General features: G+C 34.7%; 1 protein-coding gene and 1 non-coding gene across 6 annotated transcripts in view; one reads left to right on the top strand and one right to left on the bottom strand.

Moving 5' to 3' along the window:
• LOC101890662 (Ca(2+)/calmodulin-responsive adenylate cyclase) overlaps positions 1 to 26,057 on the top strand; it is a 320,493-nt gene that overhangs the window by 149,879 nt on the left and 144,557 nt on the right. The window lies entirely within an intron of this gene.
• TRNAI-AAU (transfer RNA isoleucine (anticodon AAU)) lies at positions 12,733 to 12,806 on the bottom strand. The gene has a single exon. It is a non-coding gene; the product is annotated as a tRNA-Ile (tRNA).

Genomic DNA, 26,057 nt, shown 5'->3' with positions numbered 1-26,057 from the left:
GCGAGAAACAAAACAAAAGGGAAAGAGGTGACGTTGTAAAACGACCTTTGTACCCAAACAAAACCGATTGTTTTGTTGGTGTCGCGGTAATTTAATAACGCGAGCTCACTTAAAAACAACACTGCACTATACGTACCTTGTAATGCAGGAGTAATGGACTGTATATTTATGGATTCCAAAAGCGTCCAAGAGGGCTGGAATATCCGGTTCGATTGGACCAATGTTTAGCTCAGAGGGGCTCCGCCGATGGGAGTAAAACGCCGAATGCGTCGAGCAGTGGACCGTAGGATATGTAAAAAAGATAAAACACAAGGGGTTTTTCTTAGTATAAATGAACTATTTATTCCTAGTTTGGTTAGTGGGTAACAATATTACCTTTGGCAACTATATGCCTATCTATGCACAACGATATGTGCCTTGCAAACGATATTGCGGGTTTTGTCTGTCCGAATGACAGCGAAATACCCTTAATGTCTAAAGGAGGCGGCAAAACAAGTGACAACTAATTAGTAGTTAAAATGTCAAAGGCGCTAGCACAAGGTTGCAATAAACCGTAGCGCGTACATTTTAACGACTAATTAAGGACCAAACCAGGGGTCAATAAATAGCAATATTTTATGCAATTCTAAATTAAACACTGACCATATGGCAACGGTACTGCTTGTATATCTTTATTTAAGACTTGCAATACAAATATTTTAATTTGACGACTCTCTCCTGAACCTTGTACCACTCCGACCAAACACATATTTCTCCGCGGATCATGCAAGTTATTGGTCATACTACTAAATATAATTTGGAATATCGAAAAGATATAATGGATCTCAATCAGCCAGTATTCAGTATTATCCTTACAACCCCTTCGAAAAACTATCAATTTGGTAGCCAAATCACCTTTTTATAATTATACTATAATTCGCTCCAATAGCAAATGTATTTGCTCAATCTTCCATTTATGGCACAAATTACATAAAGCTCCATTCCAAAAAATCGATACCGTAATTACTTTGAAAATCCAATAAATCTAACCCTTATTATTGGCTATCACACGATGTTTGCCCTTTTCAAATGCACACTTGCATTCGTTTTTTGGGCGCGCCCCCCTTCCGCCCACATTACTATCTGCATTTTTCATTTGGTTTCGCCAAAAATGAAAAGAACATTCAACCAAACACTACCACTTGTACATGCAATCGTATTTTATTTAAATAACAATATCATGTTGTTGCAGAGTAACATTTTCAGGACATGCAACCGAGAGAGTAGGTGGATGTGTGGGTGTATGATTGTACGAAAGGCTGCTTTCAAAGGATATGCGCATTTAATATAAAATTCAATGTCATGTTCACATGTTTTTTTTGCGAATGGAGTGAGAAACAGCATTTTTAAATGTCGCTGTTCAACACAACACTGCACATGTGAATGACATACATTTTAAAGATGGAGCAGAGGAGGAGAGAGCGAGAGTGTGCCAAATGGATGAGCCAAAATGAAATATTTAAAGTCTGTTTTTAAGTAGATGGGTGTAGAGAAATGGGCTTTAGTAAAAAAGACAAGAGTTTAATTTAGAAGAGACAAACGAAAAAAATTCGCCTTTTTGGTAAAATAGTTGGGAGTCAAGTTTGGCGAAGCCTCGGAAGCTAGAATATAACATATCAGGCTTTTTTGCCTGATGATATATCGGTTCACCTCTTCTGTTTTCTCCTCGATAATTGTCGAGTGTTCCAAAAGCATTACATATTTCATAGAAATCAAAGGAGATTTTCAAATAAATATTGGAAAAGTAATCTAGGATTTCTTCCACTTTTTAGCTAAAAATGTAAGGGAAATTTTTAGGAGATATTTACAGAATGAAGTTCCGTATTCGGAATACTTATCCAACAATATTTTCGAATTCGCTGTAAATTTTCTTAAAAATCCACTGTGCAACAGCCAATTTGGGGTGTTGGAAAACCCAGTATTCGGTTTGTAAATCAATACCCCAAAAGGTGTTAGGGTTTCAGGCCAAATTTATTTAGGACCACTCCATCTAGCATTAACCATAGACAAAGGGACGCAAATATTTGGACCTATATTTTGCAAACTCTTCGATAAAAGTGAAGTGAAATAACTGACTGATTGATCGAGAATCAACGCCCAGATAAAATGGCTGAAGGCAGAATCTTGAAATTTTGCACAAGTGTTAGTTTTGGTACGCTTCTTGTCTGAGCTGTCTTGTTATCGAGCTGAGTTTTGGGAAATTCGTACTAAAATGGTACGAAAAGTACTAAAATGTCCAAAAATTGAATACTTTGTAAGGGACAAACGGAATTAGCTAGAATTCCGAAATTCGAAATGAAAGATACTGATGGATTGCAGGAAAGACATATAAAGGATAGAAATTCGAACTTTAGGAGGCCTAACTCTAGTTTAGTAAAAACTTCAATTTTTTCGAAACTTTTTCCAATGGTAAGTATTTTTATCCTGATTCCGGGAATCTATATTTTTTCTTGGGGGACGGACCTGGGATTCCAGATTTTTGACCCGAAAGTCTGGGTTCATGTCCCGCACTAGACCCCGATCCACTTACCCGATATAGACAATATAGATCCCGTAAAAGATATTAGCATAAATTGCAGCATTTTGGAAAAGTAAGAGTGTCAGCTATAATTTGACATCGATTTTGTTGACTCTCATAATGGACCCTTTTTCGACTTTATGGGGGTTTTATAAAAAATACGATTCCAAAAAATCGATAATTTGACTGTAATCTCCGAACCTAACATGTGAACACTTGTATTTTCATAAGGTTTCAAACGATACCTATATTGTCTATATTGGGTAAGTGGATCCGGATTTTCGGGTCAAAAATCTGTGGTCCCGAGTTCGTCTACCAAGAATAAAATAGTTTCCTGGAATCAGGGTAATAAATTTCGAAAAAATTGAAGAGTTTTTACCAAACTAGAGTTGTTCCGAAGAAATTTTTTATGCGAATCCAGGTATTGGAAATGTAAGTTTGATAACGAAAGTGGTCTTGGAAATGTGTGCTAAGTTTCAAACTGTACTAAATGGTACTACATTTGGAACAGTTTGGTAAACGAATGAAGATGGAATTTTGAAATGTTTTATTGGGATCCGTGTAGTAGGTTGGTTATAAGGAGTTGGTTTTGCAAATTTGTACTACAAGTGCAGGAAAAGTACTAAATAGTACCATATTTGCCACAATTTGGTATAGGCTAAATATATATTGATTGAAATCTGAAATTTTGTATTAGGGTCGCTATTCATTTGCAACCATCGTCATACGGTTTCAGGAAGGTGTACTATAATTGTGCGAAAAGTACTGAAAGGTACTATATTTGGTATCGAATGAAGGGATAGATGTATCTGTGTTTGAGATTTGGCGGTGGTTTGGAAATGTGTACTATATATGTACGAAAAGTACTAAATGCCACTAAATTCGGTATTGGGAAAAGGGATTGGGCTGTCATTCCGAATTTGATATTGAGGTCCGAAATTGCAACATGGAGGTGGTTTTGGCAATGTGTATTACAATTGCACGAAATGTACTAAATAGTACTAAATTTGGTATTGGTTGAAGAAAGAGAGGTTAAATTCTGAAATTTGTCATATTTGTCACTGTTGGTTTCTGGAATTGAGATATGCATGTGGTCTTGGCAATGTGTACGATAATTTTTCGAAAAGTACTTAATGGTACTAATTTTGGAACTATTTGGTATTGAGTGAGGATATAATGCTTGAAGTCAGAAATTTTGTATTATGTTCGCTTTTCGTGTGTAGCTAGGGCATATGAAGGTACTTTCGGAAATGTATACCATAATTGTACGAAAAGCTCTGAACTGTACTATCCTTGGCATTGGGTGAAGGTGAAGTAGAGATAATATTCTGAAATTTTACATTAATATTACTGATGGTATCTGTGTTCGAGATTTGCATGTGGTTTTGGAAATGTTTACTACGATTGTGCGAAAAGTACTAAATTTGTATTGGGTAAAGGAATAGTGATGGAATCCCAAAATTTGACATGTATGTGACTGTTGGTGTCTATGATTGAGATATAGAGGTGGTTTTGGAAATATAAACGATAATTGTTCGAAAAGTAGTAAATGGTACTAATTTTGGAACTATTTGGTAATGGACGCTGTTCATGTAAAACTTGGACATACGAATGTGGTTTTGGAAATTTGTACTACGATTTTACGAAAAGTACTTATTAGTACTAAATTTGGTATTAGGTGAAGGAAGAGAGATAAAACCCTGACATTTGACATGGATGTCACTGTTAGTGTCTGAAATTTAGATATGGAGGTGGTTTTGGCAGTGTGTGCCATAATTGTTCGAAAAGTACTAAATGGTATTAATTTTTGATCACTGTTGGTGTCTGGGATGCAGAGATGAAGATTGTTCTAATTTCGTATTTGCTTAAGGGATAGAGTTGAAAACCTTAAAACTGAGATGCCTGTTGGTTCCTAAGGTTAGCATATGGAGACGTTGAAAAAGTTTAGGAGAGAAAAATAGAATGTAGGTCCGGTCCACTGTGCAAGGTTTTACTAATATCCTCCTAATAACAATAATAATAATAATAATAATAATAATAATAATAATAATAATAATAATAATAATAATAATAATAATAATAATAATAATAATAATAATAATAATAATAATAGTAATAATAATAATAATAATAATAATAATAATAATAATAATAATAATAATAATAATAATAATAATAATAATAATAATAATAATAATAATAATAATAATAATAATAATAATAATAATAATAATAATAATAATAATAATAATAATAATAATAATAATAATAATAATAATAATAATAATAATAATAATAATAATAATATAATAATAATAATAATAATAATAATAATAATAATAATAATAATAATAATAATAATAATAATAATAATAATAATAATAATAATAATAATAATAATATAATAATAATAATAATAATAATGATAATAATGATAATAATGATAATGATAATGATAATGATAATGATAATGATAATGATAATGATAATGATAATGATAATGATAATGATAATGATAATGATAATGATAATGATAATGATAATGATAATGATAATGATAATGATAATGATAATGATAATGATAATGATAATGATAATGATAATGATAATGATAATGATAATGATAATGATAATGATAATGATAATGATAATGATAATGATAATGATAATGATAATGATAATGATAATGATAATGATAATGATAATGATAATGATAATGATAATGATAATGATAATGATAATGATAATAATGATAATAATAATAATAATAATAATTATAATAAATAAATAAAAAATAAATAAAATCCGTTAAAAATTGTGTTCAAATCTTAAAAGTACCGAATGTAGCCGTTATACTATAGTCCATACGACGACGTGGATTTGCAAAAATATGTGAATAAGGTAGCTATAATCATCAAAATACCGAATAGAGGGCGGAACCGTTATAGGAGGGCTATAAGAAGTCGTGGACCTGCACACATAATTTTTTTTGTCATAGGCTGTAATATCCATTACGAACTTCAAATACCAAATTTGAAACAATTCGGGAGAATAATGACGCCTAAGTTATCAAAATACTAAATATAGGGAGCTATACGTGGTTCTGCACAGACAATTTTCTGTCATAGGATGTAGTGTCCATTACGAACTTTAACTACCAAATTTCCGGTGAATAAAGTCCCTTAATTTATAAAAATACCGAATATCGGAAAGTACCGTTATATTGTATACGTGGGCCTGCACATACAATTTTCTGTCTTAGGCTGTGGTATGCATTTCGAACTTTAAATACCAAATATAAAACAGTTCCGATGAATAATGTCGCTTAAATCACTATACCAAAACGTGGACCTACATGGCCCATTTAAAAAAAAAAAAAAAAAAAAAAAATATATATATACTGCAGACATAATATACAATGGAGGAAAATTTAATCAACCTACTTTATTTCTATAGTTAGCTAGAGTGATTTCCAAAGACGGACATCGCTAAATCGACATAGAATTTTATGCTGATCAAGAATATATATACTTTGTGTGGTCTAATATGTTTATTTCGAAGCTAAAATTTTAAGGTGGACATTTCGCTGATTTAGTAGCGGGCACTTGCTAGTATTTAATATAGAGCATTGTAATTTTATTGAGAGTTTGCAAAAGTTTTAGAATCATGCTTTTAAAAAATTGTCTCGTTGATTAATTCCGATTTTTCCTGTAATTATTTTGAAAATTATGTGGGCTATATTTAATAATTGTCTTAAATATTTTCATTTAAACTCTGTTATTTGAACTCTTCTTATTCATGTCGTGTGAATTCGTGTCAATTGTTCTCTCCATGTGAACTCCACTTTGTTTTTTTCTTTTGCGTCTCAATGTGTTTTGAATAAATGAATGCCCAGCATGAATAATGCAACAAAACATTTTTCACTTTTCGCAAATGCTAGAAAAATGTTCGAAGAATAAACGAAATAATACATTACTTATTGTTCGGGAAACTTTTTCTCACAAACATGCAAAAATACATATTAACGAATACAAATGGACGATGTATACCTTGACATGGAAAAAATTTGCCGGAAAAACAAAGAAGAGGCCGTGCAAGATATTCGAAAGATGAAAATTGTGTGGCGGGGAAATAGTGGTTTCGCAACACAAAAAGGGAAATAAAAATGTTTTTCGGTGAAAAGTTGAAATCATAAAACAAGTTAGAACGTGTCAGCAGAATTTGTCGGCAGATGAATTACCCTCAACCCATGACCAGGCGCATGAATACTCGTATATACATACATTTCTATAAATAATACATGCATATTCATGCGAATTCCAAAGTATTGACTTGTGTCAAAAATGTCGAAAGTTATCTTACCTCAGGCTGAATTTGGACAATACATTGAAGCATTCATCATATGTGTGGTGTCAATATGTCCTCAAAGGAGAATTTTCTCTATTTTCATATGTCGCATTGAAATTCCACATGTAAGTCAAAATTTGTAGTAAAAAGGACTAATTAATGCTAAAATACCAAATTTAGAGCTAAAATACCAAACTTTTACAGATTTTTATATTTGATGTGTCCAAAAGTTTTTTAAACTCCCGAAGGAGGTATCCAATGTAGCCCAAAATTTCCACATCCTAATATAGCTCATATCAAATAGGATATATCGGTTCAAACAAATTTTAAAAACTCAAACAAATCATAATTTGTATTATAACTCTAACATTATAATATTTATATCAGACTTAAGCCTAGTTCGAAAAATCGATAATATCGGCCCGCTCCCGAAAGGGTCGAAATGATTAACCGATCCTCCTCCAACTAGACACATTCACATACTTCTGTAAGCATTGTATCTAGATACATCTTGCCATAATTTTGAAGAAGATAATAATTTGAATAAAATATGGAATTATTTGATTTTTCTTGTTAGTCAAAGTAAAAAATTGATTCGAAATTCAATTTCAAAATCCCAATATATTATGGAACAAAAAAATGTACTTTATATGAAAGAGTAGAGCAAGAGCTTTTATATTTAGCATGGTACTTAACACTAAAATGTCATAAAAATATATAAAGAAGCTTAGTTTAGCCGGACCATTTGGAAGAAACTTGCAAAATATATAAAAAAAAAAACAAGTAAAAAAACATTAAGTTCGGTCGGGCCAAACTTTTAATACCCTCCACCTTAGGGTAAAAGAAACATTAGAAGAAATGTGGCAAAAACCATTAAAATGCCGAATATCGGGAGGTACCGTTATATGGGGGCTACACCAAAACGTGAACCTATAATTACAATGTTTCGCCACACGAACAAGGACCCATTATGACCCAAAAATACCAATTTTTAGACAAATCAGTGAAAAAATGTGACAAAAACCATCAAAATACCGAATTTCGGGAGGTACCGTTATATGGGGGCTATACCAGAACGTGGACCGATATATCTCATTTTCATTTTCAATACCAACCATCCTAGACACAATGCAAATAGCTAAATTTTGCTAAATTTTGGCGCTCTACGTCAAATAATGTGGGCTGTATCGTGATTTCAACGGACGGACAGACGGACATCATTAAATCGACTTAGAATTTTATGCTGATTATGAATATATATACTTTATGGGGTCTAAGACGAATATTTAAGGATGTTACACACGGAATGACAAAGTTAATATACCCTCCTTTCCAAGGTGGTGGGTATAAAAATTCGTTTAAAAATGCAGCTATAATGTTAAAAAAATCCAACTATCAGGTGTTACAAGTTTAAGGGGCTATGCGGAAACGTAGACCTCTACGGCCAATTATCTGCCAGAGAAGCCGAAGCTTATTACGAAGTCTTAACTAAAATAATCAAAATGCCGAATATTGGGAGTATAATTATGTGGGGGCTATATGAAGATGTGGACCTCCAATGAACAATTTTCTTAAACAATTCTAGTGAAAAACCAGTAAGGAAAGCTCAAAAGTCGGGCGAGGCCGACTATATGATACCCTACACCACTATGCATATTTAGTAGAGCTCTCGTAAAAAGGTTTATACAGGGCATTTCAGAGCTCTATGAGATATTTGGTACAAAATCAAAATCTATCTAATTCTATCGTGCATTTTACGAACTATAGCTATCTCTGAACCGGGTTTCTCCAAATTTTACGTATTAGCTTCTAGACTGGTGATTTGGGCTGATATTGACCATTTAGTGCACATTTAACCCGAAATCGGATGAAGATATATATGGGAGCTATATCCAAGTCTGAACCGATTTCGGTAAAATTTAAAACAGCTATTCCTGTGCTCCATCTAATACCTGGTACCAAATATCACGGTTGTGGAGTGAATATTACGAATGTGTGGGACTAAAACTCTAAATCGGATGAAACATGTATATGGTTGCTATATCTATATCTGAACCGATTTTCACTAAATTTGATATATTTGCTTCTAGGCTGAATTTGGCCCGATGTACTAAAATTCAGTCCATTTGGACTTATATCGGCCATTTGGTGCACAATTAACCCCCAATCGGATGAAGATATATATGGGAGCTATGTCCAAATCTGAATCGATTTCGATAAAATTACAAACAGCTATTTCTGGGCTGTATCTTATATCTGGTACCAAATATCATTCTTGTGGAGTGCATATTACGAATGTGAGAGGCTTAAACACCAAATCGGATGAAAGATATATATGGGAGCTATAGCTATATCTGAACCGATTTTCTCCAAATTTGATATACTTGCTTCTAGGCCGAACTCGGTTGGGTGTGCCAAAATTCAGGTAATTTGGACTGATAGTGGACATTTGGTGCACATTTAACCCGAAATCGGATGAATATATATATGGGAGCTATAGCTGTTTCTGAACCGATTTTCTCCAAATTTGTTGTATTTGCTTTAAGGCTAATCTCGGTCACATGTCCCAAAATTCGGGCCATTTGGGCTGATATTGGCCATTTGGTGGTCAATTAACCCGAAATCGGATGAAGATATATATGGGAGCTATATCCAAATCTGAACCGATTTCGATAAAATTTAAAACAGCAATTTCTGTGCTCCATCTAATACCTGGTACCAAATATCACGGTTGTGGAGTGCATAGTAGGAATGTGAGGGACTTAAAGATCAAATCGGATGAAAGATATATATAGGAGCTTTAGCTATATCTGAACCGATTTTCTCCAAATTTGATATACTTGCTTCTAGGCCGAACTCGGTTGGGTGTGCCAAAATTCAGGTAATTTGGACTGATAGTGGATATTTGGTGCACATTTAACCCGAAATTGGATGAAGATATATATGGGAGCTATATCTAAATTTGATCCGATTCTCACCAATTTCAATAGGGTTCGTCCTTGGGCCAAAAAAATATTGTTTGGAAAATTTCATCTCAATCGGATAATAAATGCGACCTGCACTTTGTTCACAAGAATACATGGACAGACGGACGGACGGACGGACGGACGGACTGACATGCATAAATCGACTCAGAAAGTGATTCTATGAAGGTTCTCAAAAGTAACTATGGGTCTATCTCGTTTCCTTCTCCATGTTACAAACAAATGCACAAAGACATAATACCCTTACCACTATGTGGTGTAGGGTATAAAAATGTAACACAACTGATCAAAATAACGAGTATCTGGTAGTGCATCCATATGGGGATTATGAGACCTATGTAGACCTTGCAATGCAATGAAGTTGCTGGGAACACAATCAGCTAATTTACAGCAAATTCAAACTAAAAAAAACCAAAAACACCTTAAAACGAGCGATACAGTTATGTGGGGGCTATCCCGAAATGTGGGCATATATACCCCATTTTCAGTAACAAAAGTGATTTCCGCAGACGGACGGAGATCGCTAAATTGACATATAATTTTATGGTGATCTAGAATGTATATACTTTGAATTTACCGCATAGGAAGAGAACGGATAATTAGCTTTTATTCACGCTTTGCAAATCGTCATGTTTGCATTGCAGCAAGATCAGGTGCGAGAATGGACTACTCCTTCTAGTACCTACCTCACAAAGGTTCCAAATTTGAAATATCTAAAACTCTCATAAAATGCGAAATATTCAGCAGAATCTCTTCAAATTTCATACATGCCAATATTTTTACGATTACAGAATCTGATATAAAGGTGGGGTATAGCGGACCACTCCTTCTGGTACCTACCCCACAAAGGGTCAACCTTTTAAATAACCAAAACGCTCATAAAATGCGAAATAAGCATCCGATTACTTTCAAACTTCGCACATCCCAAAATGTCTACCCAAATCTGACGTGAAAATGGGATATATCGGACTACTCCTTTGAATGCCTTCCTCACAAAGGGTCAAAATTTGGAATATCAATAACGCTCATAAAATGCGAAATATACATCAGATTCTTTTTTAATTTCACATATCCTAATATTTTAACCATTACAAGATACACATTCACACCTTCTGTTACCTCCTCCACAAACGTCAATATTTTGAATAAGATGGGATATATCGGCCCATATTTTCTAATACCTCCTCCACAACGGGTAAACATTTTGAATAATAATAATTATTCTAAAATTTGAAATAAGAGTCCTATTGTCTTCAAATTTCGCTCATCCCAATATTTTAAAAAATACATTTCAATGATTTTCTTCAAACCTTGCATTTTGCAATATTTTTACCAAACAAGAGATCTGATCTGAATATAAAATTTATGAGCCCACTCTCTCTGGTACCTTCTCTACTTTTTAACATTATGGCATTTTCCTAACAATTTAATGCCTGTGTAAAATTAAAAATTCTAAAATTCGGCCTGTCCGCTATTACGGAGTGAAGAAAATTAAAACAAGGTTGCGGAGTTGCTCAAATTTTGCTAGAGTTCGAGACTTGAAAAAACCTCGTTTCCGACTCCGAAACTATTTCCTTTTTTAATATGAAATATTCTCTTCTCTTATTCTCTTATTTCTGACGCCGCAATTTTTTTATAAGAGTGAATTTCTAAAAATGCTTGGACTCAGCATCCCTTATTGAACAGAAATTTGTAATGATCCTGGTAGGAATGATCAATGCAAAAGAACAAGAATTATAAAAATTTTGAAATTTTTATTTTGTTTTGTCCGAAAATGACAAAAATTGAGTATATCGTAAAACATCGCTTCTTTGTTATTTGTAAAGCGTTTTTATAGAGAAGGACCCAGAATATATGCTTTTTGGTGTAGTAAATAAATTCAGAAAAACAGGTCCATATATATGAATATTTTTCAAAATTCTTCTACCAACTCTGAAACTGAAATTGCATATTACAGTAAGAAAAGATTTAAATATTGAAAAAAAAAAAAATAATAATAATATAATATTTTCGATTTTTTATTGCTAGTTATGTAGAGTCCGACTTTAAAAACATATCTGACCTAAATGACCAAATACCATAAGCATTGGAGTGAAAACCAAAACATCTTAATGTCTTGTACCGAAGTGTGGAATCATAAAACATTACTAAAATAGCAAAACCAAAGAATTTTGCCGCATTCTCATGTCTTGCCATGCATCCATCCATTCTGCTCTCAAGGGGTGTAATGGTTTGATGATTTATGGTTGGCATTTATTTGTAAAGGAAAAGCCGGCAAAAAAAACCGAAATCATTTTGTATGTAAAGAAAATCGTTTTTAAGCAGACATTAAATTCGACACCATATGTGAGTGTGTGTGTCCAAACACATGACCCATTTTTTTTTTTGGCCAAAATAAGAACAAAATTACCATCATTTCGAATGAAAGCGAAAAAAGCTAGAAAAAAATTGATTTACATATCTTTGCACCATAATCGATCTTATCATTATCAGGAGTGTCGTCATCGTTATTATGTTTTGACACATGTCAAAATAATACCAACACAACACTACTTGTCTTTTGGACCATTAATAAATATTTAATTTTTTTATTTGTTTGTGATACCCACCAAATTATTCGTTGGCATTTAAGCCATAAAACGTACAATGTCACAGTCACACCGCTATCAATGTCAGGCGGGTGTCATCCGCTACTGCTCTGTTATTTCATTGATTGATTTTTATGACTTCCAACTTGACTTTCTAGTGTTTCATTTCCGCAACCAGCATTATTTTACACAGTAGGTAAAATTTCACTTTTAGCATTATTTTGTAGAAAAGGAAAAAATAATAAAAAAAATCCATTGGCCCATGAGGGGATCGAACCCGCGACCTTCGCGTTATTAGCACGACGCTCTAACCAACTGAGCTAATGGGCCTCGTCGTGTTAGCTGGCACTAGTTATGCCATTGTTGTGGTGGAATATTCACACAAACAGTCCGCACGTTAGAGCTGCCAGCTGTTAGTTGGTGGAATTTTTTTTTGATAAGAATTTCTAAAAATAAACTGCGTGTATTTTGTTCGCATGGGTCTTAATGGTATTCAAAGCAGCAGAGTGTTCAAACGGAATTTATTAAAGTAATGAATAACAAATGTGTGTCTGTGTGTGTGACAAGGCTTAATATTATGTTTTAATAAATTATTCAACTAAATGGTTGATAATCTCGGATGACACATTAGCCATATTCGATGTTTCTCTAAGCGTAATTCCTTTGAGATTTCAACCCATTATTTACCTTCTACCATGTAATGGGAGGATATATTAAGGTTTTTATTCCCTTTGTAAATCTATTATAAAAATTCCACATTTCCATCTGTCTGTCCGCCTGTGGCAATCACTAATTCTTGACGAGAGAGACCCAGATGATTAACCATTTTCCATAGTTATATTTTCTTTGTAAATTTCATGGAATTGAAAATGGCATTACCTTCAAAGAGTCACACAATAAGGGTGAGATCCATTTTCTAGCTTTGAAATTTGGCTTAAACATTTACATTACGTCTAGGATGTCTAATATTAAAAACGGGGCGTATGGATCCACGTTTCGGTATGACCTCCATAAAGCACAATTTATAGCTTTCCTTACAGGGTGAGATAAATCTCGGAAATAGCATCAAATTTTAGAATAAGTTTAGATTTGTTCGAATTGGTCACCTTTGACACGAATTATGGCCTTCAAACGGCCAATGAAACCGTCACACGCTACCCGAATGTTGCTCTGCGGTATTTTGCCTCATTTCTGGCGAAGCGCTTACTTGAGATGATCGACACTTTGGTATTTTGTAGTGCCAACCTTGCTTTCCAAAATACTACAGACTCAATAGTCCAACGGTTTGGTATCCGGAGATTTTGGTGGCCATTATGGGCTGGAAATGAAGCGAGGAACCTCATTTTGTAACCATTCTTGGGTGGCGCGTGCTGAGTGCGATGGTGCTGAGTCCTGTTGGAATGTCCAAGGTCTGCGGCCAAAATGTTTGCGTGCCCAAGGCTTTAATACACCCTCCAGAATATTTTTGCGATAATATTCGGAATTTATTCTGATGCCACAGTCGATTAATACGAGCGGAGAGCGACCATAGGCTATTATGGCGGCCCACACCATCACTTGGCCGGCGCATGAGTTCTGGTGGCCAACCGAAGGTCCACATTTTCAACTGACCTCCTCGGCAAGTAAACACGATCAATTTGTTTGTTTCCAAACTGCTGGACAAAGATATTTTCTCATCAAATTCGGCAGTTCACCACTTTCGGCCAAGCGTAGCAACTCTTTAAATCTTTTGAGTCTATTTTCTTTCTGTTTCGGTGTAAGTTCGTTCACTTTTTGAAATTTCAATGGCTTTACCCCGAGATCATTTTTCAATATTTACCGGATGGAATATTGCGATAAGTTCAGCTCACGAGCCATTTTTCGGCCACTGCGACGCGGTTTTCGATCAAGTCGCTTCTTTACTTTTCGAACCATTTCTGCTGATGTTGCAGTTTTCTTTCGTCCACTTCCTTGACGTCGGGCTACGCTACCAGTATCACGGCAATGAGCCGAGATACAAACGCTTTATTCTCATTTATATGCTGGAGTGCTCTTACGATAGCCACTTGTGGTTTTCCAGGCAAATATAAAGAAATCACACTATCACGCTTGAATTTCATCACGAATAACTTTTTATACCCTACACCACAAGGTGGTCAGGGTATTATGTCTTTGTGCATTTGTTTGTAACAGGCAAAAGGAAAAGAGATAGACCCATAGTTCCTTTTGATGATCTGCATAGAATCATTTTCTGAGTTGATTTATGCATATCAGTCCGTCTGTCCGTCCGTCCGTCTGTCCATGTATTTTTGTGAACAAAATGCAGGTCGCATTTATTATCCGATTGAGATGAAATTTTCCAAACAACATTTGTTTGGCCCAAGGACGAACCCTATTGAAATTGGAGATAATCGGTAAAAATTTAGATATAGCTCCCATATATATATTCGTCCGATTTGCCTTTTATTGTGCACCAAACGTGTAATATCAGCCCGAATAGTATGGAATTTTGCACATGCAACCAAATTAGGTCTAAAAATAAGCATGGCAAATTTTATCGAAATCGGTTCAGATATAGCTATAGCTCCCATATATATTGTTCATCTGATTTGTTATTTTTGTCCTCCGCAGCCGTAATATGCATTCTGTAACAACAATATTTGGGGAAATATATCAAGTGCAGCTCAAAAATACCTTTGCTAAATTTTATCGAGATCGGTTCAGATTTGGATATAGCTCCCATATATAACTTCATCCGATTTACCTTTTATTGTGCACCAAACGTCTAATATTTGCCCAAATGGGATGGAATTTGGCACATACGGTCGAATTGAGTCTAGAAGGTAGTATGCCAAATTTGGTGAAGATCGGTTCAGATATAGCTATAGCTCCCATATATATTGTTCATCCGATTTATTGTATTTGTTACCCACAGCCGTAATATGCACTCCGTAACAACGATATTCAGGGAAATATATCAAATACAGCTCAGAAATATCTTTGCCAAATTTTATCGAGATCGGTTCAGATTTGGATATAGTTCCCATATATATTTTTATCCGATTTCAAATTAATTTCGCACCAAATGGTTAATACAAGTCCGAATTTAAAAGATACAAATGCTTCGGCGTATTTAGTCCTTTAAATTTTAAATTATAATTATAATCATAGGGTGTATGAGTGAATTCTCCCATCAAAAATTTTACTTGTTATGTGGAGCTCAACTATATTAGCAAAGTGGTGTAGGGTATCATAAAATCGGCCCCACCCGACTTTAGGACTTTCTTTACTGGTTTTCTGTAAAATTCTCACCAAAATGCTTTTGTACGTTTGTAAACAATATAATGAGCTGTCACTGGAATAATTTTAAGAGCTGTCGGACGAGTGGCTTAGGAATGACAGCTGTCTGAAGTTGGTTGCAGTTTTTTCATCTCACCCAGGGTTGTCCATATTCGACGGACCCATCTGGCAACGCCATAACTTTTGACAGAGATGTCACATCGCTTAATGACATACCGCGTTTGAAGCGTCAGTCCAAGCAGATTTTTACCATGAACCAATACACGCAACGCGAAATAGTTGAAATTTACATTCAACAGAAAAAGTCAATTGTGAGAACTCAACGTGCTTTTAAAACATTAAAAAATGTGAGAAGTGAGCCTTCTAAAAACACCATTAAGCGTTTATACGAAAAATTTTCGACTGGCAAGGCTCTCCCTAATCCGAAGAGGCCATATAAAAGTCGACCAAGGCGATCGGCCGAGAATAATGCTGTCGTACGAGCCAGTGTTGAGAGGTCCCCAAGAACATCCCAAAAACGCCGTTCTCAGCAGTTGGGCATAGCTCGGTCCACTTTACAACGGATTATTCGGATTGATTTGCATTTGTTCCCGTACAAAATTCAATTGACGCAAAGAATGTTGCCTGCGGACAAGCCTCGTCGATTGGAATGGGCCCAAAGGTCCGTCGAATTTAGGCAACCCTGTGTATAGACCCACCATATTACGGTACCTCCCTATACTCGGTATTTTGATGATTTTAGCTACATTTTTCAATGGAATTGTAACCCCATATATCGGTACCTTACTATGTTCGATATTTTAATGATTTTAGCGACATTGTTAACCGGAAGTGTTTCAAATTTCGTTTTTGCCGTTCGTCATGGGTACTATGCAGGTCCACGTCTGCGTATACACCCCAAAATAATGCTAACTCCCTGTATTTGGTATTTTAAAAGTTTTGACAGAATATGTAATGGATTCTAGGGTAAGTGCGCCTAAGTTCGGCATGTCCCAGTAATCGGCAGTTTTGAAATTTAAACTTAAATAACTAAAAATGGAATTGACCAAATAATGAAATAATTGCAAAAAAACGTCAACAGTGTTCTCTGCTCTCTTTCTGTAAAACAACAATGAGCTCCGATCATTTATTACGAGAGAATAACGGTTTTCGTCAGTGAGTGTCTTCCAACGCGTGCGATAGTGCTTGTTTGTAAATAAAAAAATCGTGGTGGCGTCAACTTAATAATCGATTAAAGTAAATTAAATTTAATACTTTTGGAATCAGAAATATTTTATAATAGTAAATAATAGTCTAAGGATCATTTTATAACTTAAAAAACATAAATAATCAAGCATTTTTCTCTTATATTATTTAATGCCGACATTAGGAACAGAAAAAAGAGATTTGCCGATCAATTTGTTTGTTTCCAAACTCCTGGACAAAGATATTTTTTCATCGGAGAAAGCCAAATTCGGCAGTTCACCACTTTCGGCCAAGTGAAGCAACTCTTTGACTCTTTTGAGTCTATTTTCTTTCTGTTTAGGTGTAAGTTCGTGCACTTTTTGAAATTTCAATGGCTTTACCCCGAGCTCATTTTTCAATATTTACCAAATGGAATATTGCGATATGTTCAGCTCACGAGCAATATTTCGGCCACTGCGATGCGGGTTTCGATCAAATCGCTTCGTCAGGGGGTGCCGATTACTAGCAAAATGCCATTTTTGACCTATTTCAACTACTGGCAAAAAACGACTATTTTGGTAAAATCGCAAATTTTGCCAATTTAATAAAAACAAATTCAATTGTTTTTTATTATTTCGAAAACTTATTTTTCTGCAATTGAAAGATTTCACTCAGAATGTCGAAAGATTGAAAAGCCTAAAAGTGCCGACTACTGGTACATTTACCCTATTCTATTTTTTTTTTTTGACATTTTTGAAAGTCGTTCCAAATGGTGGAAGGTATTCCGAGGTTACTTATTGTTATTTAACTTATTTTTTCTCCTATAATATTCTTCTATCTCCTATAATATTTCAATATATATTTCTTATATTTCAGGTAACTATTTCCTATATATGACTATGCCCCATTGATTGTGATATTGTTATCATTTTACAAAGTAAGTTTTAATGCAAAGTTAAATTTTAAAAATAATAATTTCCAAAAACAATTTTCTCCATACAATTCCGTATATACCCTATATGTATATTCTGCATGCTATAATAACTAAACTAGCTATCTTGTTTTTTTTTTGTTATGACAATATCACTCAAAACTTCTCAATTTATTTCAATAATGTCCACTTCACAGTAATAAATACGCCCCTCTCTTAAAATCGGTTTATTTGTTATTTCACAATGACTTTCAAAAAATTGAACAGACAAACAAACCGAAAATCCCCGATATTGTCTCACTAAACGAACTACCCCCCACACAATTATTTGTCATCGTTACACGCATTGCAATTTAAATTAATGAAATTAAAAGCAATGTTGATAACAGCAGTTACAGGCAGAGAGAGAGAGAGAGAGAGAGAGAGAGAACCACTGGCAATAATCAGACAACAACAACAACAACTACGACAGCGTCGAGGGTACTTCTAATGCTTGTTGTTTTGTGGAATAGAAATGACCGCATTAGCTACAAACTATTATTTCCTAGGAACCTAATAACGGCAAGCATTTCCACATTATTGCGCGATTATCTCAAGTCAATTGCCTGCAAAAAAAAATGCAAACGCAAAATGCAATAGAAATTAGTAACAAATTGCAATTGTTCCCAGTAAGAATGCAGTGTTTTATTCTTATCGTAAGGGCAGGGGAAAAATAGGAGAAGTAGGATTATTTCGTTCAGACTTAAATCTAAACCAGTAAAGAAAGTCTTAAAGTCGGGCGGGGCCGACTTTATGATACCCTACACCACTTTGCTAATTTAGTAGAACTGCGCATAACAATTAAAAGTTTTTATTGGAAAATTCAATCATACACGCTATGATTATAATTATAATTTAAAGTTCAAAGAACTAAATATGCCGAAGCATTTGTATATATTAAATTCGGACTTGTATTGCCCATTTGGTGCACAATTAATCTCAAATCGGGTAAAAATATATATGGGAGCTTTATCCAAATCGGAACCAGTCTCGATAAAATTGGGCAAAGATATTTCTGAGCTGTATTTGATATATATCCCTGAATATCGTTGTTACGGAGTGCATATTACGGCTGTGGGTAACAAATACAAGAAATCGGATGAACAATGTGTATGGGAGCTATAGCTATATCTGAACCGATCTTCACCAAATTAGACACACTAGCTTCTAGACTCAATTCGATCGTAAGTTCCAAATTTCATCCAATTTGAGCAAATATTAGACGTTTGGTGCACAATCCAAGGTAAGTAGGACGAAGTTATATATGGGAGCTATATCCAAATATGAACCGATCTCGATAAAATTTAGCAAATGTATTTCTGAGCTGTATTTGAAATATTTCCCCAAATATTGTTGTTACAGAGGGCATATTACGGCTGCGGAGGACAAAAATAATAAATCGGATGAGCAATATATATGGGAGCTATAGCTATATCTGAACCGATTTCGATCAAATTCCATACTATTCGTACTAATATTACACGTTTGGTGCTCAATAAAAGGCAAATCAGACGAAGATATATATGGGAGCTATATCTAAATTTTGACCAATTATCTCCAACTTCAATAGGGTTCGTCCTTGGGCCAAACAAATGATTTGTGCAAAATTTCATCTGGATAGGGCAATAAATGCGAACTGTACTTTGTTTACAAAAGTACATGAACAGACGAACGGACGGACATGCATAAATCGACTCGGAATGTGATTCTATGCAGATCATCAAAAGGAACTATGGGTATATCTCGTTTCCTTTTGCCTGTTACAAACAAATGCACAAAGACATAATACCCTGACCACCTTGTGGTGTAGGGTATAAAAATATGAATTTAATAATAGAACAATGCAATTTATTCCAAAAATTTTGTTGTCAGGTCAGCTGGGCCTCTATCTCCGAACTAACTCCCCAAGAATGGTGAAACTGTTCAACAATACGTAGTTAGATAACTGTGATGGTGGATAAGGACAAATGTATTAACATTTCTTAACAAACTGGAAGTTTCTGAGTTAGGATGTGCCGAGTTATTCGATTACCGATACAAAGTATGAGAAAAGCTATTTCTCAATTTGATTTTTCTGTATATCCACCACCATAGTATGAAAGGTATACTAAGTTTGTCATTACGTTTGGAACACCTCGAAATATACATTTTAGATTCCGCAAAGTCTATATATTATTGATCAGCATAAATTTCAATGTCGATTACGCGATGTCCGTACGCCCATCTGTCCGTCTGTGGAAATCACTCTATATTCCGAACTATATGAAGTAGGTTGATAAAATTTTACTCAAATGTATATAAGTCTGCAGGACTTTTGGTGTTGAAAATGGGTACATGTACGTCCACGTTTTGGTATAGCCCCCATAAAATGGTACCACCCTATTTTCGGTATTTTATTGATTCAAGAGACATTGTTCACCGAAATTGTTTCAAATTTGGTATTTTAAGTTCGTAATGCATACTACAGTCTAAGACAGAAAATTGTCTGTGCCAGTCCACGCCTTCGTATAGCCCCCATATTACTGTATCTCCCGATATTCGGTATTTTGATGAGTTTTTAACTACATTATTCACCGAATTTTTCTTTTCAAGTTTCGCATTTGAATATTGTAATGACTTATGACAAAAATTGCCTATACAGGTCCTGGTCGTCGTATAAGCCCTAATATAACGGCTACATATGGTATTTTTAGACTTTAACATAATTTTTAACGTGTTTATATATTTTTTTTTTTTTGAAAATTGCCAAATAGGTTCCAAATTGTGAAGGGCATTCAAAGTTCGAATCCGCCGAACTTACAGCTTTTTTACATGTTTTGAGATGATATGTTTTTATACCCTCAGCAATTTGGCTAGAGAGGATATCATTTGATACGGCCAAAAACGTGTCTCATCGAAATAATGATTTTAAACCCTAGGTCTCTTTGGACCAAATCAGTTTCAGGACATTTGGAGCCGATCTAGCCATGTCCACCCGTCCATCCGTCTGGCTGGCTGGCTGGTGCGCACGATAACTTTCGAAGGGAGTATCCGATTTGGTCCAAACTTGGTATTTTGCAATATTATTATCAAACTTAGATCTAGTTCGGAGATGGGAATTATCGGTCCACATCTTCTGGTACCTCCCCCACAAAAGGTCGAACTTTTGAAAAAAAAAAAATATTTTATTGCATGGAAAGAGAAAGGATAATCCGATTTTGCTCCAACTACTAATATTTGCGTCAGTGCTAGGATAGGTGCGAAAATGGACAATCGGTATACTCCATCAAGTACCTCCCCCACAAAGGGTAAACATTTTACAACTCTTATAAAATGTGATGGAAGTTTCCGATTGCCTTCAAATTTCACACATCCCAATATTTTTATTAACCCAAGGTCTAGTGTTAAGATGGAGTACATCGGTCTTCTCCTTCCCGTACCTCCTCCACAAATGGTCGAAATTTTGAAAAGAAAAACATATTTTCTGCACAGAAAAAGAAACGATAATCCTATTTTTCTCCAACTTTGCAAATCCTAATATTTGTGTCAGTGCTAGGTCAGGTGCGAAAATGGACAATATCGGTCTACTCCAACAAGTACCTGCCCCACAAAGGGTCAACATTTTGAATAATTAAAACTGTTATAAAATATGATGTAAGAGTCCGATTGCCTTCAAATTTCACCTATCCCAATATTTTTTTAACCCATGGTCTGAATAATTACAACTTTTATAAATGTGATATAAGAGTCCGATTGTCTTCAAATTACAAAAAGACCCCAACATTTTTTTTATCTCGTGTGAATATGGACCGATGTTCTAGATACCAAAAATTCCAAATGCAATTCCAGATACAAAAAATTCCAAAATCTTGCATTTTGAAATTTATCTATTCTTTTTGTCCAAAATTTTTCTGTCCAAAACTATTTCCACATCTCCATATGTGAAACCTAGAAACCAAGAGTGACCTCAATATCGAATTTCAGAATTTCCTCTCTATTCCAATAGCCAGCGACATATTTTGTGGCATTTTGCACTTTTCGTACATTTATAGTACGCAATTCCAAAACCACCCCCTACTCTCACCTACAGTCAGCAACAGTGTTATCCATACTAAATTTCAGGATTTCAGCTCGAAACACCGCCAAATGTCAATCGCATATACCATCAGTAATCTAAATACCATATTTGAGAATTTTATCTCTACCCTTAACCCAATAGCAAATTTAGTACCATTCAGTACTTTTCGTGCAATTGCGGTACATATTTACGTAACCACCTCCATATGTCCAGACTATCCTAATACCAAATTTCAGATTTCAAGCACTAACTATTCATCCAATACTAAATTGTACCAAATATCGTACAATTTATTTATTTTCGTGCATTTGTGATACACATTTCCAAAACCACTTTTTTATCACAAACCAACCACAAACAGACATAAAATTTTAAAAGTCCAGCTATTTCCGTTCGCCCTAAACCAGGCTGCTCCAAATTTGGTACCATTTAGTACAGTTCGCACACATGGTACACATTTCCAAAACCCTCTTCATATATCAAACTTTCTTTCCAACCTTGATTCTCATACCCAACTTTAAGTTTATAATTTTTTTCAATCCTAAGAGGTAACATTTAAGAAGTTTACTACCATTTTAGAACTTTTCGTGACCGTAAAGTTTGAATTTAAAAAAAAAACCTTTGGTTACTCTCATTCTAAATTTCAAAATTCTAGCATATTGCCCTTGTCCAAAACAATGTTTTCAATTTTTAGTACTTTTCGTACCGTATTTCTAAAAACTCTTATCACACCTCTACGCACCCATTATATAAGGTAGAAATACTTCGATATAACCATAATAAAATAGACTTTTATTGAACATTATTATAGAATTCCAAAGCAAGTGTTTTGAAATTAAGAATAAAACAAGTTGAAAAGCACTAAGTTTGGCCGGGCCGAATTTTGAATACCCTCCACCATTTGGAACGAATTTGGAAATTTTCAAAAAATAAAGTCCTTAAAAAATTCTGTTAAAATTTTAAAAATACCGAATATAGCCGCTATATTGGGTTCTATACGACGTTTACCTACATAGGCCTTTCATTATCAAATTCAAATTCGAAACTTGAAATAAACGGTGAATAATGTAGCTAAAATCATCAAAATATCGTATATAGGGAGGTACCATTATATCGGAGCTGTGCGAAGACTTGGACCAGCATAGACAATTTTCTATCATAGGTTGCAGCATCCATTATGAACTCTAAATATGTAATTTGAAATTCCGGTGAATAATGTCGCTAAAATCATCAAAATACCGAATATCGGGAGGTACAGTTATATGGGGGCTATACGAAGACGTGGACCTGCACAGACAATTTTCTGTCATAGGCTGTAGTATCCATTACGAATCTCAAATACCAAATTTGAAACAAGTCCGATGAATAATGTCGCTTAAATCACCAAAATACCGAATATCGGGAGGTACCGTTATATGGGGGCTATACGAAGACGTGGACCTGCACAGACAATTTTCTGTCATAGGCTGTAGTATCCATTACGAATCTCAAATACCAAATTTGAAACAAGTCCGATGAATAATGTCGCTAAAATCATCAAAATACCGAATATCGGGAGGTACCGTTATATGGGGGCTATACGAAGACGTGGACCTGCACAGACAATTTTCTGTCATAGGCTGTAGTATCCATTACGAATCTCAAATACCAAATTTGAAACAAGTCCGATGAATAATGTCGCTAAAATCATCAAAATACCGAATATCGAGGGTACCGTTATATGAGGGCTATACGAAGACGTGGACCTGCACAGACAATTTTCTGTCATAGGCTGTAGTATCCATTACGAATCTCAAATACCAAATTTGAAACAAGTCCGATGAATAGTGTCGTTAAAATCATCAAAATACCGAATATCGAGGGTACCGTTATATGAGGGCTATACGAAGACATGGACCTACACAGACAATTTTCTGTCATAGGCTGTAGTATCCATTACGAATCTCAAATACCAAATTTGAAACAAGTCCGATGAATAATGTCGCTAAAATCATCAAAATACCGAATATCGAGGGTACCGTTATATGAGGGCTATACGAAGACGTGGACCTGCACAGACAATTTTCTGTCATAGGCTGTAGTATCCATTTCGAACTTCAAACACCAAAGTTGAAACAATTCCGGTGAATAATGTTGCTAAAATCATCAAAATACCGAATATCGGGAGGCACTTACATATGGGGCTATATGAAAACGTGGACCTACATGGCCCAATAACAACCTTACTGGAAAAATAAATACGTGTGCAAAATTTTAACCTTCTATTTCAATTCGTTCAAAAGATAGCGTGCTTACAACAGACATACAGACCGACGGACATGGCTAAATCGACTTAGAATTTTACGCTGATCAAGAATATATATACTTTGTTGGGTCTGACATGAGTATTTCGAGGAGTTACAAACGGAATGGCAAAGTTAATATACCCTCCATAGTATGGTGGAGGGTATAACAAATGTTTAAAACATATGTGTGTCTTTAATTTTATGAGTATTTCATTAATTATTTTGAACTAAATTCTCGCGTTTCATTCATTGATTTATTTTTGTTTATAGTAGAAAACGATTTGGGTATTACAAAATTTAAGTGTTTTATTTGCGATTGATCTCCATAGATGATGATATCGATCATTTGTTGCGGGCGCAACAAAAATTAAGAAAATCGCTTAAAATAATCAATCATTATTTAATAGCATTATTTGGCTTAAAACGTTTTGAAAAAATATCTATCTGGTGATGGCGAGAAAAAAGAAAAACAAATTGTCCGAAATTTAGTGGAGGTGGCTGGTGTTCGCGGAAATAATTGCCAGTACTCAAATCAGATGCGGCCGAAAACGGAAAAAGTGTGTTGTTTGTAAACACAAAAAAAAAAATGAGACTATTAAAGAAACTTAAGACATTAACAAAGTAGCGTAAATATAAACACCCTCGTTTAGATAGGAACACACATACATTTTTGCCATATCCCTCCTCTCTTTAATGAGAGGGCGTCTGCTAAGACAAAAATAATTTGTTATTCCAACTAATTGTTTTCTTTTTTGTTAATTTTTTTTTTTTTTGCAAAGCCAAAAAAGTCCGCCCAGACAAATTGTCTCAATGTCTCGGCATGTATTTAATTTATTAAATTACATATGAGACAACATCATCGCAAAACTTATCCCAATCTGTATGACCTACTTATTCTTATTGGGAAAAAGTGTGTCTCAAAGCTAATTAGCTTTGGTCAAATTTGGAAGTTCTTTTTGCTTGAGGTTTGGCAAAAGGTAATTATGATGAAGGGTAGGGTAAATGAAGAGTGGGTAATGTACTTGAGATTATTGATTAATAATGTTTCCATAAAATGCGTTAAATGAAGTAAAAATTTGTTGAGTTCAAATGAAGGCCCCGAAGTTCTACATGACAGCAAATTTGGCAAATTTCAAAAGAAAATTCAGTTAAATTCTTTTGATAAAATATGGCTAAAAATCTGACAATATGTTAGAAGCGGCGGCCATGGTGATGGTGTGGGCCGCCATAACAGCCGATGGTCGCTCTCCACTCGTATTAATCGACCATGGGCATTAGAATAATTGCCGAATCTTATCGCGAAAGTATTCTGGAGGGTGTACGAAAACATTTTGGCCGCAGACCTTGGACATTCCAACAGAAATCAGCACCATCGCACTCAGCACGTGACACTCAAGAATGGTTACAAAATGAGGTTCCTCGCTTCAATTCCAGCGCACAATGGCCACCAAAATCTCCGGATACCAATCAGTTGGACCATTGTGTCTGGAGTATTTCGGAAAGCAAGGTTAGCAGTAAAAATACCAACGTGTCGATCACCTCAAGCAAGCGCTTCGCCAGGAATGAGCCAAAATACCGCAGAGCAACATTCGGGAAGCATGTGACGGCTTCATCGGCCGTTTGAAGGCCATAATTCGTGCCAAAGGTGACCAATTCGAACAAATCTAAACTTATTCCAAAAGTTGATGCTATTTCCGGCATTTTTTGCTTTCATTCAATAAAATTAAAATGTAAAAAAAATTTAAAAATTATGGCGTTTGACTTTGTTGCAGTTCTTTTTTAACTCACCCTGTATATGCAATTTTGTGAAAAATTATAAATTCCAT

The sequence above is a fragment of the Musca domestica genome, unplaced genomic scaffold (genome assembly GCF_030504385.1).
Source record: "Musca domestica strain aabys unplaced genomic scaffold, Musca_domestica.polishedcontigs.V.1.1 14, whole genome shotgun sequence".
Classification (NCBI taxonomy): domain Eukaryota; kingdom Metazoa; phylum Arthropoda; class Insecta; order Diptera; family Muscidae; genus Musca; species Musca domestica.
Note: the sequence above shows the minus strand (reverse complement) of the source record. Positions and strands in the feature narration are given on the sequence as shown.